Raw genomic sequence first — 18,056 nt, 5'->3', positions numbered from 1 at the left:
CTAAATTCTCCCAGTAGAGAGAGGTTTTCTCCCTTGACTAGGTAAAGGCACTTTACCTGTGAGGTGGATTTTAACCGCTTCTATTTAATAAGACGTGTAAGCGGAAGGTCAAAGATTCTAAATAATGTAAGGACACAAAGCTTTTAAGGAATCATGTTTTAAAGATATGTTTGGCTCAAAAGTGACCTGTAAAGGTTATAAAGAATGCTGTTATGCTACAGAAGATTAGTTTATTTGGAAGAAAGAAAGAAAGAATTTCTAAGATAGACTATTGCCTTTTCACTTTTATATAAATAGTTACAAAGAGCATAAATATAACCATGTATGAAAGATACAATTAAAAATATTAAGATTTTTCTTGAAACTTTCAGCAAAATTGGTTTCCGAGGCAGTATCACTACGGAAGTAGATTTCCTAACCTTCCAAGGAGTGACTGGTGGGTTTGAACTGCCAGCCTTCTGGTTAGCAGTCAAGTGCCTTAGGCACTACACCACCAGAGCTCCCAACAATAAAAGATAGAATTAAAAATGTTAAGATTTTACTTGAAACTTCCAGCAAAATTGGAATAGAAGGGGAATTCCTCAACATAATTAAGGGCATATGTGCAAAACCAACAGGCAACGTTATTCTCAGTAAGAAAAGAGAGAGCATTCCCCTGGAGAACAGGAGGGAAACAAGCATGCCCATTATCACTTCTCTTATTCAGTATGTATTGTGCTGGAGGTCCTAGCCAGAACAATAAGGCAAGAAAAGAAAAGAAAGTGGATCCAGATTGGAAAGGAAGAAGTCAAACTCTTTATTTGCAGATGATGTAATCCTGTACATAGAAAATCCCAGCAATTCCACAAGAAAGTTGGAACTAATGGAAAGATTCAGCAAAGTGGTGGAGTACAAGATCAATACACAGAAATCAGTTATTCCTCTGCACCAACAAGGAGAACTCCAAAAGAGAAGACAAGAAAACTACCATTCGGTACCCCAAAAGGATAAACGACCTAGGAATAAACCTAACCGGAGGTGAAGAAGACATAGACAAGGGGAGACCTATGTAGACAGGAAAACATTCCATGCTCATGGATTGGAAGACTTAACATTATGTAAATGTCATTGTTACCCAAAGCTGTGTACAGTCACGATGCAATCCCAATCCCAATAACATTTTATAATGAAATGGAAAAACTAGTCTCCAACTTTGTATGGGAAGTTGAATAGCAAAGGCAGTGTTGAAGGAGAACAAAGTAAAGGGCCCCACATTTCCCAATCTCAAAACCTGCCATGTAGTCAGTAATCAGAGCAGCCTGGTGCCAGTTCAGTGACAGACACAGAGACCAGTGGGAGAGAGTTGAGAACTCGGAAGTAAAACCAGACATCTCTGGACAGTTGTTCTTTGACAGAGGGTTGATGTCCACTCAGTGGTGAAGAAACAGTCTCTTTAAGAAATGGTGCTGGCAAAACTGGATATCCATTTGCAGAAAAATGAAAACCAGATCTATACCTCACACCATACACAAAAACTAACTCAAAATGCATCAGAGACCTAAGTGTTAAACCTAAGGCTCTGAAGTTCCTGGGAGATAACATAGGGACAAAACTAGGGGCCTAATTTTTGGCACATAGTCAAACACAACTAAAAACGGGCAGTGGAAGATAAATTACAGACTGAGACCTCCTAAAAATTAAACACTTAACGCTCATCAGGGATGTAAGAGTAAAGAGAAAACCTACAGACTGGGAAAAAAAAATTGGCAATAACATATCTGGTAAGGATCTAATCTCCAAAAAATGCATAGAAAACATCAACAACTCAACAAAAAGACAGTCTGTTCAAAAAATGGGCAAAGGACATGAACAGACACTTCACCCAGGAATACATTCAGAAACAAAATGTGTATGAACTCTTGAATGTAAAATTAATCTGTTCTGTAAAATTTCACCCTAACCACAATAAAAAGTTCAAAAGGAAAAAAAAAAAAAATACTATCAGGCCATTAGCAAGCACATGAAAAGATACTTATGACCATTAGCCATTAGAGAGATACAGATCAAAGTACAATGAGATACCATCTTATCCTTGCAAAAATGGCACTGACCAGAAAACAGCAAATACTGGCAAGGATGTAGGGAGGTTGGAACTTTTATACATTGCTGGTCCGATTGTAAAATGATACAGAAAGCTAGACAGAGAAATTCCATGTGATCCAGCAATCCCACTGAGAGGTATATATCCTGCAGATAAAAGAGCAGTGACATGAGTAGACACATGCATACCCATGTTCACTGCCGCTTTATTTACAATAGCAAAAAGATGGAAACAACCTAAGTGCCCATCAGTGGGTGAATGGGTAAACAAACTGGGGCACATTCATACAGTGGAATACTATGTAACTCTAAAGATGAATGAGGAGCCTGTGGAACATTTTAGAAGCTGGATGAATCTGGAGGGCATTATGCTGATGAAATACAGAACAAACATTGTATGTTCTCACTTTTATAAAAAGTCAAGAATAAGTACACACACAGAAAGCAACACTTTTGATGGTTACAAAGAGGAAGAGAGAGAGAGAAACACTTTGTAAATAGTTGTTGTTGTTGTTGTTATGTGCCATCGAGTCGGACCTGACTCATAGCAACCCCTCCTTGGGTTTCCGAGGCAGTATCACTACGGAAGTGGAATGCCCAACCTTCCTTCCGAGGAGTGGCTGGTGGGTTTGAACTGCCAGCCTTGCGGTTAGCAGTCAAATGCCTTAGGCACTATGCTACCATACCCTTGTAAATAGTAGCCATTGGTTATTTTTGGTGATGGGAAATGCAGTAGTCAATATGGGTGAAGTGTGTACAGCTTGACCAAGGTAAATGAGGACACTAAGAAGTACGCAAGAATTAGGGACAATTTTGGTAAATGATATAACTTACAATTCTGCAACAACAGTAATAACTAAATTATACTAGTGTGGTTACATAGGTAGATACATGTGCATATCTGTGTCTAGGAAGGCGTATGTGAGTATACGCACATCCACGCCTAGGTGTATCTACACAGGGGGACAGTTACAGAGACTTCTGGACATGTGCAAACACGTCATGGGATTGGTTATGAGATTAAAACACTTAGGACCATAGTTACATGGGATAACTCAGTCACTTGGCATAATACTATTCATATAATATTCTGCATCTAGTTTGGTGTAGCCGGAAACCAAAAGAACTAGGATGGTGCCTGACTACTTGGTACCCGCCATTCTGACCAGGTTTACAATACCAGGTCTTGGATAGAATGGGAGAAAAATGTAACAAAATTCAGATTCCTAAAAAAGACCAGACTTACTGGCTCAGTGAAGACTAGACGCACCCCTGAGACTATCACCCTAAGACACCCTTTGAACATGGAACTGAAGCCACGTCTGGAGGTCACCTTTCAGCCAAATAATAATAAAGTGGCTTATAAAAGAAACAATATCACCCAGGAGTAATGTTCTCTCTTAAGCAGTGAGCAGTGTGAGACCAAACTGTCAACATTGACCCAGAAGCAATGATGGGTAAATCATTCCTTTTATTTTTTTTAAGTCCTGGATTTAGAACAATTTACTCTTAATGCTTAAAAAAAGAAGACGAAGAAGAAGAACCAGTCAAGAACAAGTTGCAGGCATCCCCAAATACCTCGGCATGCATATTCTGAAAATAAATGTATTTTCCTTTATAACCATAAAATATTGTCGCCCTTGAGAAATTTAATACTGACACAATACTAGTATTTAATATATAGTCTATTATCTCCCCACTTTTCTCAATAATGTCTTTTATAGTCTTTTTTTTTTTTTTAAATCTGAAATCTAATCAGATCCAGGCATATTTCGGAGATACTGTAGTCTGGTTGCAGACCACCACCATAAAGCGAATATCGCAATAAAGCAAGTCATGTGAATTTTCTGGTTTCCCAGTGCATATATAAGTCATATGTACATCATATTGTATTCTGTTAATGTATAATAGCATTGTGAAAAAGCTTGAGATACTGTGAGAATTACCAGAATGTGACACACAGACACGAAGTGAGCACATGCTGTTGGAAAAATGGTGGCAATTGACCTGCTCAACACAGAGATGCCACAAACCTTCAATCTGTAAGTCGTACAGTATCTGCAGAGCGCAGTAGAATTGTTGTTGTTGTTATGTGCCATTGAGTCAGACCCGACTCATGCCGACCCCTCCTTGGGTTTCCAAGGCAGTATCTCTACGGAAGTAGATTGCCCCATTTTCCTTCCGAGGAGTGGCTGGTGGGTTTGAACCCTCCTTCTGGTTTAGGTATGCCCATATAACTCATTAGGAGCTCTGGTAGCGTAGTGCCTAAGGGCATTTGACTGCTAAGCAGAAGGCTGGCGGTTCAAACCCACCAGCCCCTCCACAGAAGGAAGGTTGGGCAACCTACTTCCATAGTGATACACACTGCCTCGGAAACCCAAGGAGGGGTCGCTGTGAGTCGGGTGCGACTCGACGGCACATAACAACAGCAGTTGATGACAAGGGTGCTTTGGTGCTATAGTGTCTAAGCCATTTGACTGCTAACCAGAAGGCTGGTGGTTCAAACCCACCAGCCATTTCTTGGAAGGAAGACTGGGCAATCTACTTCCGTAGAAATACCACCTCGGAAACCCAAGGAGGGGTCTCTGTGAGTTGGATTTGACTCCACAGCAGCAAGTTTGGTTTGGTTTTGGTTTAGTTTATGACAAAGGTGACACCGATGTGCAGTGGGGAAGGGGATAGTCTTTAAATCAATGAGTCTTCTGTTGTTAGGTGCCACTGAGTCAGACCAGACTCATAGTGATCCTGTGTACAACAGAATGAAACACTGACCAGTTCTGTGCAGTGCTCCCAATCATGCATATGCTTGAGACCATTGTTGCCACTGTGTCATTCCATCTCGTTGAGGGTCTTCACCTTTTTTTTGCTAGCCCTTTACTTTGCCAAGCATGATAAGTTTCTCCAGGGAGTGGTCTCTCCTGATAACATAACCAAAGTATGAGACCAAGTCTAGCCATTCTTGCTTCTAAGGAGAATTCCAACTGTACTTTTTCCAAGACAGATTGGTTTGTTCTTCTGGAAGTGCACAGTATATACAATATTCTTCACCAATGCCACAATTCAAAGTTATCATTCTTTGGTCTTATTTATTCATTATCCAGCTTTCACATGCATGTGAGGTGATTGAAAATACCATGGCTTGGGTCAGGAGCACCTTATCTTCAAAGTGACTTCTTTGCTCTTTAACATTTTAAAGAAATCTTTTGCAGCAGATTTGTCCAATGCAGTGTCATTTAATTTCTTGACTGCTTCTTCCATGGCTGTTGATTGTGGATATAAGTCAAATGAGATCCTTGACAACTTCTGTTTTTTTCTCCTTTTATCACAGGGTTGCTGATTGGGCCAGTTATGAGGATTGTTGTTTTCTTTAGGTTGAGGTGTAATCCATACAAAAGCCTTTGACTTCATCAGTAAATGGTTTAAGTCTTCTTCACTTTAAACAAGTAAGGTTGTGTCATCTCCATATCGCAAGGGTTGTTAATGAGTCTTCTCCAGTCCTGATGCTGTGCTCTTCTTTATATCATCCAGCTTCTTGGATTATTTGCTCAGCATCCAGATTGAATAAGTGTGGTGAAGGGATACAACCTGGACACACACCTTTCCTGATTTTAAACCGTGCAGTGTCCCCTTGTTCCGTTTGAATGACTGCTTCTTGGTCTGTGTACAGGTTAATCTCGAGCACGCTTAAGTGTTCTGGAACTTCCATTCTTTGCAGTGTTGTGGTTCTAGATTAGTTAAATATCTTGTTGTTTTTTGTTGTTATGTGCCGTCGAGTCGGCCCCGACTCATAGCGACTCCTCCTTGGGTTTCCGAGGCAGTATCACTATGGAAGTAGGATTGCCTAACCTTCCTTCCGAGGAGTGGCTGGTGGGTTTGAACTGCCAGGCTTCTGGTTAGCAGTCAAGTGCTTTAGCCACTGTGCTAAAAAATAATCTAGTGGGAAAAAAATAATACAGCATTCATACCATACCCTGAAAAAAATCCAAATGTGAAGGGTAAAGCAATAAAACTTTTAGGGGGAAAATAGCTCCATGATCTTGGAGTAGGCAAAGCTTCCTTAAATAAGTCATAAAAAGTACTTCCCATAAAAGAGAAAACTTAGTATATTGCACTGATTTTAATTTGAGAACCGCTGTACATTGAAAGACACCATTGAGAAAACGTAGCCCACAGAGAAGGAGATCATTTCAATACATATATGTGAAAAAAGACTTCTCCAGTGTGTATAAAGGCCTCCTCATACCACCATAGAAAAGAGTAAGAACTTGGACACACCTCACAGAAGAGGGTATCCTCGTGGTGCACCTCTATCTGTGTCTGTGTGTATACGTATGTACACACACACACACTCACTGGTCGTCGGGCCGTGTGAATGGAATCCAGTGAGACACTACCACGTGCCCAGTAGAGTGGCTCAGATGGAAAGGAGACACCAGTGTGTGGAGGATGTGGAGCAGCTGGTGGGCAAGTACAGGTGTGGGCATTTCAGACAACAGCCTAACTGCCCTGTTACCACCAAGTCCTCTTCTAGCCCTCTACCCAACAGGTGCTGTGTTAATTTGAGTTGTACGACATTCATTTTGCACCTGCAGTCAGCCTTGCTGACCTCTAAGTCTTTCCTGCGCTTTGTTCACCATTGGACTCGGTATTTTTATACGTGTTATTCTCTCGTTCTACTTGTGCACATTGCCACTGTCCTCCCCTTTCCCCTTCTCATCCCTGTCACCTTGTTTGTACAGCTCCATCTTCCAACACTCTTAAAATTGCTGTCATCAACTCGATGATTTAAATCATTGTTTGTCATTCTAGTCCATAAAATGATGAAAACCATTGCCTTCCATGTTAAGCCTGAAGCTGTGTTTACCAGTACATGTCTTTTCATTTCTGGTACACTTTGTTACATAAAATATCTGTTAGTGTTCCCTCTTTTTCAGATACTGGTTTTTAATTTTACCTTCTCTGAATGTTTTACTGGAAATGGGAAGAGGCTTAGTTTTTCTGTAATTACAGATGTATGTTTCTACTTCCCTTTCCCTTAGCTGAAATTAAGAATTACGGCGTTATAAGGCTTTGAAAGAAGAAATTATGATAATACTTGCTGCCTGTTCAAAACAGAGGAACCATTTCCAAGCTGTGCATACCAATCTTATCATTTAAAAATTAACAAGAATAGGATAGTACAACCTGCTGATTACAGAAAATAAAGGATGTTCTGCTTTTTTGCTAGTATTTTATTTTGAAAATATTTCACCCATACAGAAAGGTTGAAACATCAAATACCCATGTCCTCGCCACCTACATTCTACAATTAACATTTCTGTATACTTGCTCTGTTGTCTGTCTGTATGTTCATCACACTACCCATTTATTGGTCCATTACTTATTTATTTATTTTAATGTACTTCAGAGTAAGTTACTGTGGCAGTTAAGGTTATGGTTGTGTTTACTTCAGAGTAAGTTACTGTGGCGTTAAGGTTGTGTGTCAGCTTGGCTGGGCCTGGTTTTGAGTGGCTGGGCAGCTGGATGTAGTTATTCCCCATGTTGAGACTGGTAATCACTCCATGGTGGAATCTACTGGAGCAGCGAGAGCTCCTTGGAGATGGTCTGCTTCCAGTGTAGAAGGAGAAGCTTTGAGGAAGGTTCTGCAGCCTCTGGCTCATTTGAACCCTGCATGTGACTGAGTGGTCATTCAGCAGCCTGCCATGTTGTCTGCCGACCTTGGGACTCTTAATGGACTTGAATCAGTGGCCTGCCATGTGGTTTGGTAGTATCAGGACTGTATATTTTCACTTGTCGACCTTGGGTTTGTCAGCCTCAGTAGCTACTTGAGTGAAGAAAACCTCCAGCTTGAGTGGGCTGGGAGCAAGAGGCAGAGCTGAAGCCCAAGGTTGAGGGGCTTTCACCCAGCCCCTAGAGCCTCTTGAAGTCAGACTTCTAGCCTCCAAGACTAAGAGAATAAACTTCTGTTTGTTAATGCCATCCCATTGGGGTACTTCTGTTAGAGTGACACTAGAAGTAACCCAAGCAGTTACTGACATTAAGTACCCTTTACCTCTAAATATCTCAGAATGTGCATCATTATTTCGAGCTCAGTAATGGCCTCCTTTTCTAAAAGTGGAATATATGCACTTTGCCTGTGTGAGGTCTCAGGTTCATTCCCCACATCTCCAAACAGCCTGCTCCTTTTTTGGAGCTCTAGTGGTGCAGTGCATAAGGTACTTAACTGCTAACCAGAAGATTGGTGGTTCAAACCTACCAGCTGCTCCACAGAAGGAAGGTGGGGCAATCTACTTCCATAAAGATCTCCTGCCTCGGAAATCCAGTGGTGGTTGCTTTGGGTCAGAATTTACTCGATGGCAGTGAGTTTAGGTTTTGATTTTGTTTTATATATATACACACAGAGACACAGACACACATATATGCACACACATTTATATATATTTAAATGCATACGTCTGAAGGGTACTGTATTTTGACAGATACATACGTACCCCAAGCCCTTATCAGTCAAGATACAGAACGTTGCCGTGATGCCAGGAAGTTTGCATGCTCCTTCCCAGTCAGTCCCAGGCCAAACCTCAGAGAGAACCACTTTTCTATATTTGTTTACCATAGATTAGGTTCTTCTTTTGTGGAGTTTTATATAAATGGAATCATACAGTATGTTTTTATTCTTGTTAGGTACCTTGGGGTCAGTTTTGACTCTCAGTGACCATTCACAACATAATGAAATGCTGCCTGGTCCTGCACCATTTTCCCAATCATTGCCATGCTTGAGCCCCTTGTCGCAGCCACTGTCAGTCCATCTCGTTGAGGGTCTTCCCCTTTTTCTCGGAGCCTGTACTTTACCAAGCATGATATCCTTCTTCAGGGACTGGTCCCTCCTGACACCATGACCAAAGTAGGAGAGGTGAAGTCTGGCCATTCTCATGTCTAAGGGGCATTCTGGCTTTACTTCCTCCAAGACAGGTTTGTTCATTCTTTCAGCAGTCCGTGGTACAGTTCTTCGCCAACACCACCATTCACACACATCAGTTCTCCTGCAGCCCTCCTTAAACCTAGTCCAGCTCCTGTGTGCATCAGTGAGGCAACTGAGAATACCATGGCTTGGGTCAGGCGCACCTTAGTCTTCAAAGTGACATCTTTGCTCTTTAACACTTTAAAGAGGTCTTTTGCAGCACATTTGGCATCTTTTGATTTCCTGACTGCTTCTTCCCTGGGCATTGATTGTGGATGAAATCCTTGGCAACTTCAGTCTTTTCTCCATTTAGCATGATGTTGCGTATGGGTCCAGTTGTGAGGGTTTTTGTTTTCTTCATGTTGGGATGCAGTCCGTACTGGAGACTATGGTCTTTGGTCTTCATCAGTAAGTCTTCAAATCTTCTTCACTTTTAGCATGCAAGGGTGTGTCATCTGCATATCACGGGTTGTTAGAGTCTTCCTCCCGTCCTGATGCCACATTCTTCTTTATATATTCCCACTTCTTGGGTTATATGTTCAGCATATAGATTGAATAGTATGGTGAAATGATAGAACCCTGATGCACACCTTTCCTGATTTTAAACCACACAGTATCCCCTTACTCTTTTCGAACGAATGCTTCTTGGTCTATGTATACGTTCTTCATGAGCACAAGTAAGTGTTCTGGAGTTCCCTTTCTTTGCAGTGCCAGCCATAATTTGTTATGATCCACACAGTCATATTGCATAGTTAAGAACACGCAGGTAAACATCTTTTTGGTGTGATCCATCTGACATCAGCAGTGACGTCCCTCATTCCATGCCCTCTTCTGAACCTGGCTTGGATATTTGGCGGTTCCCTGTTGAAGTACTGCTGCAACCTGTATTGAATTATGTTCAGCAAAATTTTACTTGCATATGATATTAATAATCTTGTTCAATTATATCCACAGTCTATTGGATTACCTTTCTTTGGAATAGGAACAAATATGGGTCTTTTCCATATTTCTTGGCATAGATGAGTGAGTGCCTCCAGTACCTTATCTGTTTCTTGAAACATCCCAGTGGGTATTCAGTCAATTCCTGGAGCCTTGTAATCCACCAGTTCCTTCAGTGCGGCTTGGACTTCTTCTTTCAATTCCTAAGTTCTTGATCATATGCCATCTCCTGAAATGGCTGAATATCAACCTGTTCTTTTTGGTACAATGTCTCTGTGTATTTCTTCCAGTTTCTTTTGATGCTTCCTGCATAGTTTAGTATTTTACCCAATTGTCGTTGTTGTTGTTATTTGCCGTCGAGTCGGACCTGACTCATAGTGAACCCTCCTTGGGTTTCCAAGGCAGTATCACTACAGAAGTAGATTGCCCCATCTTCCTTCCAAGGAGTGGCTGGTGGGTAGAGAATCCTTTAATATGGCAACTTAAAGCTTGAATTTTTTCCTCAGTTCTTGCAGCTTGAGAAGTGCTGAGCACCTTCTCTCTTTGCTTTTCCAGCTCCAGGTCTTTGCATGTTTCATTTTAATAGTTTACTTTGTATTCTCAAGCTGCCCTTCTACATCTTCTGTTTGGCTCTTATACGTCATCATTGCTTCCGTTCACTTTTGCTATTCTTTGTTCAAGAGCAAGTTTCTCAACTTAGATGTCCAACAACTGAGGAATGGATAACCAAACTTTGGTACATTCACACAATGGAATACTATGCAACGCTGAAGAATATTGTAGAATCTGCAAAACACCGCATAACGTGGATGAACTTGGAGGACATTATGCTGAGTGAAATAAGTCAGTCACAAAAGGACAAATATTGTATTAGTCCGTTATTGTAAAAGTTAAGGAAAGGTTTATATATTGGAGGACATTTTCTTTGTTGGTTACCAGGGGTGGGAGGGGAGGGGAGGGAATGCTGTTAGATAGATAGAGATAAATATTGATTTGGGTGAAGAGAAGGGCAATGTACCAAATGTGAGTGACCAATATAGCAGCATTGAGGATGAGAAAGACATAGAGAGTTACATGGGCAGTACAGACAACAAATATGAACCCTTTTGCATATACAGTACTGAGTTGTCAGTGAAGGCAAACATGGGTATAGGGATGGAGAGATAGGTGAACAAGCTAAACAATTATGTATGTCTAAATGGAGAGTGTATCCAAGATCATATATAGGGTTGGCAGACAATGGGCCTATAAGTTCATGTGAATGATCAGAATTCCCAGGTGTATAGTAGAGCTGACAAGGGGCAAGGTTATGGTCATTGCTTGGTCACAGCCAGCTACCCAGAGGGACCAAGTAGTTGATCCTGCGGGCTTGGGACCATAGTCACAGGGGACATCAAGCTCAATTGGCATAACATACTATACAAAACATTGTTCCACCTACTACTTTGGTGAGTAGTGACTGGGACCTTAAAAGCTAGGAAGCTGCCATCTAGATGCAACAATGGGTCTCTCCTCATCAAGAAGAAAGAAGAAAACCAAAATTACTGGAAACAATGAGTCCTAGCGACTGGTACACCATCCGATCTGCAACCTATACAACTATGAGACCAGAAGAACTAGATGGTGCCCAGCTACCACTGCCATCCACTTGGAAGGGATGTAGGAGATCCTGCATAAAGAGGGAGAACAATGTGGAACAAAACTCAAAATCATTTGGAGGCAAAAAAAAAAGAAGGTGGGGACCAGGTTTGCTGGTCCAATGGAGCCTGGTGGAACCACTGAGACTATGGCCCCTAGCTGCCCTTCAGGTCTGGAATTGAACCCACAACTGTGGTTTCCAGCCAAACAGAGTACAGGCATGTGAGTTAAACATTTACCTCAAGTAGACACACGCCCTGGAGAGAACAATCATGGGAGAAGGAAGGGCTGCTTATGCACAGGGAGATAGCTCAGGGTGCAGAAGAGTATGAAGGGATGGACACTGGGAGGAGGTAACTGTGGGGAGGAAGTGGGAGGGGAGCTGCTGCATTGTAAATTTTGGTCAATGACATGAGACAAAGTATATGTGAACTGCTGTATGAAAAGTGAATTTACTCTGTAAATCTTCACCCAAATCCTAAAAAAGAAAAAAAAAAGAGCAAGTTTCTGAATCTCTTCTGCTGTCCGTTTTGGTCTTTTCGTCCTTTCCTGTCTTTTGAGTGACGATTTGCATCAGACCCATTCTCAGATGGTCTCTAAACTCGGGTGGGGTATACTCAGGGTCATGCTTTAGCTCATGGGGACTTGCTTGCATTTGTTTCGTCTTCAGCTTCAGCTTGCGTGTGGGCAGTGGATGGTCTGTTCCACAGTCGGCTGCTGGCCTTGTTCTCACTGATGATCTTGAGCCTCTCCACCCCCTCCCACAGATGGAGTCACTTGGATTCCTGTGTGTTCCATCTGGTGAAGTCCACCCGGATAGTTGCCATTTATGATGTTGGAAGAAAGTATTTGTGATGAATAAGTCATTGGTCATGCAGAATTCTAACATTCAATCTCCAGTGTCATTTCTGTCACCAAGGCTGTATTTTCCAGCTACTTACGCTGCTGCTTTCCTTCCAACTTTCTCATTCCAGTCACCAGTAATTATCAATACATCTTGATTGCATGGTTGGTTGATTTCAGACTGTAGAAGTTGGTAAAAAATTTTCAATTTCTTCATCTTTGGCTGCAGTGGTTAGTGCATAAATTTGAATAATAGTCATATTAAATGGTCTTCCTTGTCAGCAAGTGGCTATTATCCTATCACTGAAGGTTTTGTACTTCAGGGATAGATGTGAAAATGTTCTTTCTGCCAATGAACGTGAAGCCACTCCTCTTCAATTTGTCATTCCCAGCGTAGTAGACCATATGATTACCCAATTTGAAATGGCCAAAACCAGCCCATTTCAGCTCACTAAGGCCCAGGATGTTGATCCTTTTGGGTTCCATTTCATTTTTGACAACTTCCAATTTTCCTGGATTCATATTCTGTGCATTCTGCTTTCTGATTACTAATGGTTTGCAGCTGTTTCTTCTCATTTTGACTATGTGTACTCTAACATAATAAGGCTTCTTACGCTCAATTTCTCATTTTGACTGTGTACTCTAACATAATAAGGCTTCTTAGCTCAGTGTAATGATTTTGGGGTTCATTAATATTTTACATATCACTAGTTCGTTTTTTATTGCTTTGTAGTTTTCCATTGTATGACTATGCTACAGTTTGGTTATGCATTTTCCTTTATTGACACCTGAGGTGTTACCAGACCCCTGGTGGTACAGTGGTTTAAGTGTTCAGCTGCTAACTGAAAGGTCAGTAGTTTGAACCCACCAGCTGGTCTGTGCAAGAAAGAGGTAAGTCAGTATTTTGAACCCACCAGCTGGTCTGTGCGAGAAAGAGGTGGCGGTTTGTTTCTGTAAAGGTGTACAGCCTTGTAAACTCTATGGGGAAGTTTTACTCCATCCTTTGAGGTTGCTATGAGTTGGAGTCAACTGGACAGCAATGAGTTTGATTTGGGTTTGGGCTGTTTCCAGTTTGCAGCCACTATGAATAAAGCTGCTATAAATATTCCTGTACAAGTTTTATACTTGGACATAAGTTACCATTTCATTGGATATATATGTAGGCGAAGGAGGGTGAGTGGCAGAAGAGGTTTGTGATCAGCTGCTAACCAAAAGGTTGATGGTTTGAACCCACCCAGCGGCACCATTGAAAGGAAGGTCTGTTGAAGTGTTCCCGTAGAGATTACATCACTCTATGAAGCTGTTCTACCGTAGATGCATGGAGTCACCATAAGTTGGGGCCAACTCAGCGGCACCTAAAAACAACAGCATACGTAGGAGAGAAATTACGGGGGTGGGTGGGTGTGTGTTTAATATCGTCCCTCCCCCAGTGGAGCTCTGGTGGTGCAGTGGTTGAAGTGTTCAACTGCTAACCAACAGGTTGGCAGTTCAAACCCACCAGCCATTCCACAAGAGAAAGATGAGGCAGTCTACTTCTGTAAAGATGAAACCCTGTGGGCAGTTCTGCTCTTTCCTGTAGGGTCACTGAGTCAGAATCGACTCGATTGCAGTGGGTTTGTTTTTTCTGGTGTTTAGTTTTATAAGAAACTATACCATTTTATAGTCTCAATAAACTCCAAACAATCAAGCTCAGTGCCATCAAGTCAATCCCGGCTCTTCGTCACCCCCATTGGGTTTCTGAGGTAGTAAATCTTTACGGAAGTAGATTGCCTCATCTTCCTTCCACAGAGTGGCTTGTGGGTTTGAACCACCAGCCTTCTGGTTAGCAGTCAGATGCCTTAGGCACTGCGCCACCAGAGCTCCTCATAGTGTCAGTGATGTGGAAGAATGCTGTTACTCCGCGTCTTCACCAGCATTTGGTGGTTCGTCCTCTCCCTTTGAGCCATTCTAGTGGGTGTGCAGTAGCATCTCACTGTGGTTTTAATTTGCATTTCCATGATGACTAAGAGACTGAGCACTTTTTAATGTGCTTATTGGCTTTTTGTGAAAGTTTTCTTCAAACCTGTTGCCCTTTTCTCCCCACTTTTTATTATAAAAAGTTTCAAACATAATACAGAGTTAGTGAATGTCAGTGAGCCATCATGCATACACCTGGGTTCCACTGTTAGGATTTCTCCCAGCTTGTTTGTAGCTCCTCTCTTCCTACCTATGCATCCCCCAGTCATCCATCAACTGTATTTTTTTTATTTTTAAACACTTTTCAAAGTAAATTACAGTTGTCTGTATCTGTCTGCCTAAATGCTTCAGCATGATACCCTTAACCTAAAGTTTGATGTTTGTGTAAAATACCCTTGTAAGAACATAATGCCCACACTTCTCTTCCCTTTTCCTTCACCCTGTTCCGTTGCTTGCCGTGCCTGCGCAACCGTACTCACTCTGAGGTTGTAGGCAGTCCTATACCTATAGGTCTGGTCCTGAGTGTTTCATATAAGACAATAGTATTGTCCAAAAGCACAGTCTGCCCATTTCAAATGGACGGGTTTTTTATTATCAATCTTCTGGCCTCTCTCTGTGTCCTTGGTACTGCTCCTTTGCCAGATGCATGCTTTATGGATGTTTTCCCTCAGTTTGTGGCTGGCTTATTCATTTTCTTAAACTGAACGTCATCTTCTGGAAGCTGTGCCGTTTGTGACTGAAACTCTCCATCACGCACCCTGAGTGATGCGTACTTTTCTCCCCCGTGACTCACAGTACTCACACCAGACCCTGGAAAAGGCCCTGTCGAGGCCCTTGAAAGTGTGTCCGTCTATGTAGACCATATGATATTTCTACATTACAGTACTCAAGAAGATCCATGCTGTTGGGAATATTGTGAAATGATCATGAACCTCACTTGAAACAGAATTGATGCCTGCTGGTGACACTGGTATTGTCCTAAAGTGCATTTGTTTAGCTGTGCGCCATTTACTGTCTTAGTATAGTTTGGGTGCAGCTCTTGTCCCACTTCTTTTTATTTTCAGTATTTCTGTCTTTTAACTTGTATTCAGTGCATACGTTGTCTCTCATGTTATCACTAAGAAGTTGTTTTTCCTTGACAAGGCTTTGCCAAATTTGCACTATTTCGTGTTTTCTTTCCTGTTTCTCTCTCCCTTGTTATAAATCCTCTCCCTCCTCTTTGAATCTCGGAAACTTCTTAACTCCTCTTAAGTTGACCTGTAGTTATGTTCTCTAAGGTAAGGGGGAAAAGAAAAAAAGTTTCCAAAAAAGTAGCATTTAAGACAAGATGGCGAGGAGAGCACAGCACGGGACACAGGGCACTCTGAAGAGTCACGACGGGGTGTGTGTGCGAACTGTTTCCATGGCCAGCAGTTGTTTGCATTCTGATTCTCGGTTTTGTGTTTTCTTGGGCCCTTTTGCGCTACCAAGGAGCTCTGGTGGTATAGTAAGTAAGGCATTTGGCTGCTAACCAGAAGGTCGGAGGTCGAAGCTCACCAGCTGGTCTGCGGGAAGATGAGGCAATGTACTTCCATGAAGATTTACAGCCTTGGAAACCCCACGGGGGTCACTGTGAGTCAGAATCGACTCAATGGCAGTGGGTTTGGTTTTTTGGCATAGTGCTACCCAAACACTAAGTGTGTTTATTAGCTCTTTTAAAGATGGTTTGATTTTTCATTCTAAAAATAGTAATATTATATGATTAAAGCATATTTGTGAGAAAGAAGAAAAGGAGAGAGAAAAAGATTAATGCACATTCAGATAACCAACAGAAACCAAACTCTCTGCTGTTGAGTAGGTTCCAACTCATAGCAGCCCCTCCTTGGGTTTCCGAGGTGGTATCTCTACAGAAGTAGATTGCCCAGTCTTCCTTCTAAGGAGTGGCTGGTGGGTTTGAACCGCCAGCCTTCTGGTTCGCAGCCAGATTGTCTTAGGCACTGCGCCACCAGAGCTCCTCATATTCAGATAGTGACTGTTAAATTATTATACGATCTTTTAAATCTCTTTTTCTGTGTTTGCTTTTCTGATTTTACAGTGTAATTTTTGTAAACTTGTTTTCTGGTTTTTCTCATTTTTCATTACATTTTACACTTTTTTATAACTTTTTATTTTTATAATTGCTTTGTAAACAGGAGTTTAAGGATTACATGCTAGCTCAAATGAGTATATCAGATACAGTTCAATTAGCCAAATCCTTGCTCTATAGGCTTAATTTGTTTTCCTTTTTTTTTAAATTGTGATTTGGGTGAAAGTTTGCAGAGCAGATTGGTTTTCCATTCAACAATTCATACACATTTTGTTTTGTGATGTTCATTGCAGTCCCCACAGTGTAACAGCTCTCTTCCCACTTCTCCCCGTAGTCATCATTTCCCTTCATCCCTCTTTCCTGGCCCTTCCTGCCTCCTGAGCTTTATTCCTGGGCCCTTTTGATTCGCATATGGTTGACTGTTCTAGTGAGTGCGTACCTCCCTGGTGTTATTGTTGATGTTATAGGCCTGCCAGTTGTTTGGCTGAAAGTAGGGCCACAGAGGGTGAGTTAGTTCCAGGCTGAAAGGGTATCTAAGGTCTCAGGGGTTCTGCCAGTCTCTGTCACACCAGGAAGCCTGGTCGTTTTACGGTTTTGAGTTTTGTTCCACAATTTTCTCCCATTCTGGCCAGGACCTCCTATTGTGATCCCTTTCAGAGAGGTTAGCAGTGGTAGCCGGGCACCATCTAGTTCTTCTGGTCTCAGGGTCATTGAGACTGAGTTCACATGATCTGTTAGTCCCTTGAAATTAAAGTTGACAAGCTTTGAAGGCCCCAGTCTTCGATTTGCTTCACTCTTCTTTGCTCTGGACAGGAAGAGACCCATAGTTGTACCTCAGGTGGTCGTTAGTAAGCTATTGAGACTCCAGCTGCTACTCACCAAAGTCGGATGTAGAACATTATCTTGTGGACTCTGTTAAGCCATTTGACCTTAATGTGCCCCAGACTACAGTCCTGAGCCCCCAGGGCTAGCAACTCATTCCCTCAAGGTGTTTGGTCATGGCTAAGAAGTTTTCATAACTTCATCCCCTGTAAGCTCTACTATTTTCAAGGATATATTTAAACTCTTTGTATTAACACATTACCAGTGTTGAAGCTATTAAATACATTTTAATTCTATTTGCTAAAGTATTTCCTCTTTACTAGCTCATGTAAACTTTTAAGATGTGTTCTGGTTATGAGCATGGACTTTGGACACGAACAGTTCTCACTGAAAATCCCACTGTTGTGGTTTCTTCATTATGTTTGACAGATATTTTCACCCAGTTGTCAGTTATCATTAGATTTCTCTTTACCGGATTGGTTGGTTGGTTGGTGATTGAGTTTGTGGTTTTTGTTTTTTTTTTCCTATGCAAAAGTATTTTCCTTTTTTGTTGTTGTTTTGTGTTTTCTTTTTAATGTGACCAACCTTTATCAATTTTGCTGCCTTTGAATCTGGGCTCATAGTTAGGAGACCTTCCCAGATGCCCAGGCCATGAAGAACTGCATCTTGCATGTGTGATTCATACGTGATTGCTTGGAGTGCTCCGTTTACATCCCTGGTTCATGTCCATGTGAAGTATGTTTTTGTCTGGGAAGG

Source organism: Orycteropus afer, unplaced genomic scaffold, assembly GCF_000298275.1.
Source record: "Orycteropus afer afer isolate SDZICR_OR568_19922 unplaced genomic scaffold, OryAfe1.0 scaffold00312, whole genome shotgun sequence".
NCBI classification, from domain to species: domain Eukaryota; kingdom Metazoa; phylum Chordata; class Mammalia; order Tubulidentata; family Orycteropodidae; genus Orycteropus; species Orycteropus afer.
Note: the sequence above shows the minus strand (reverse complement) of the source record.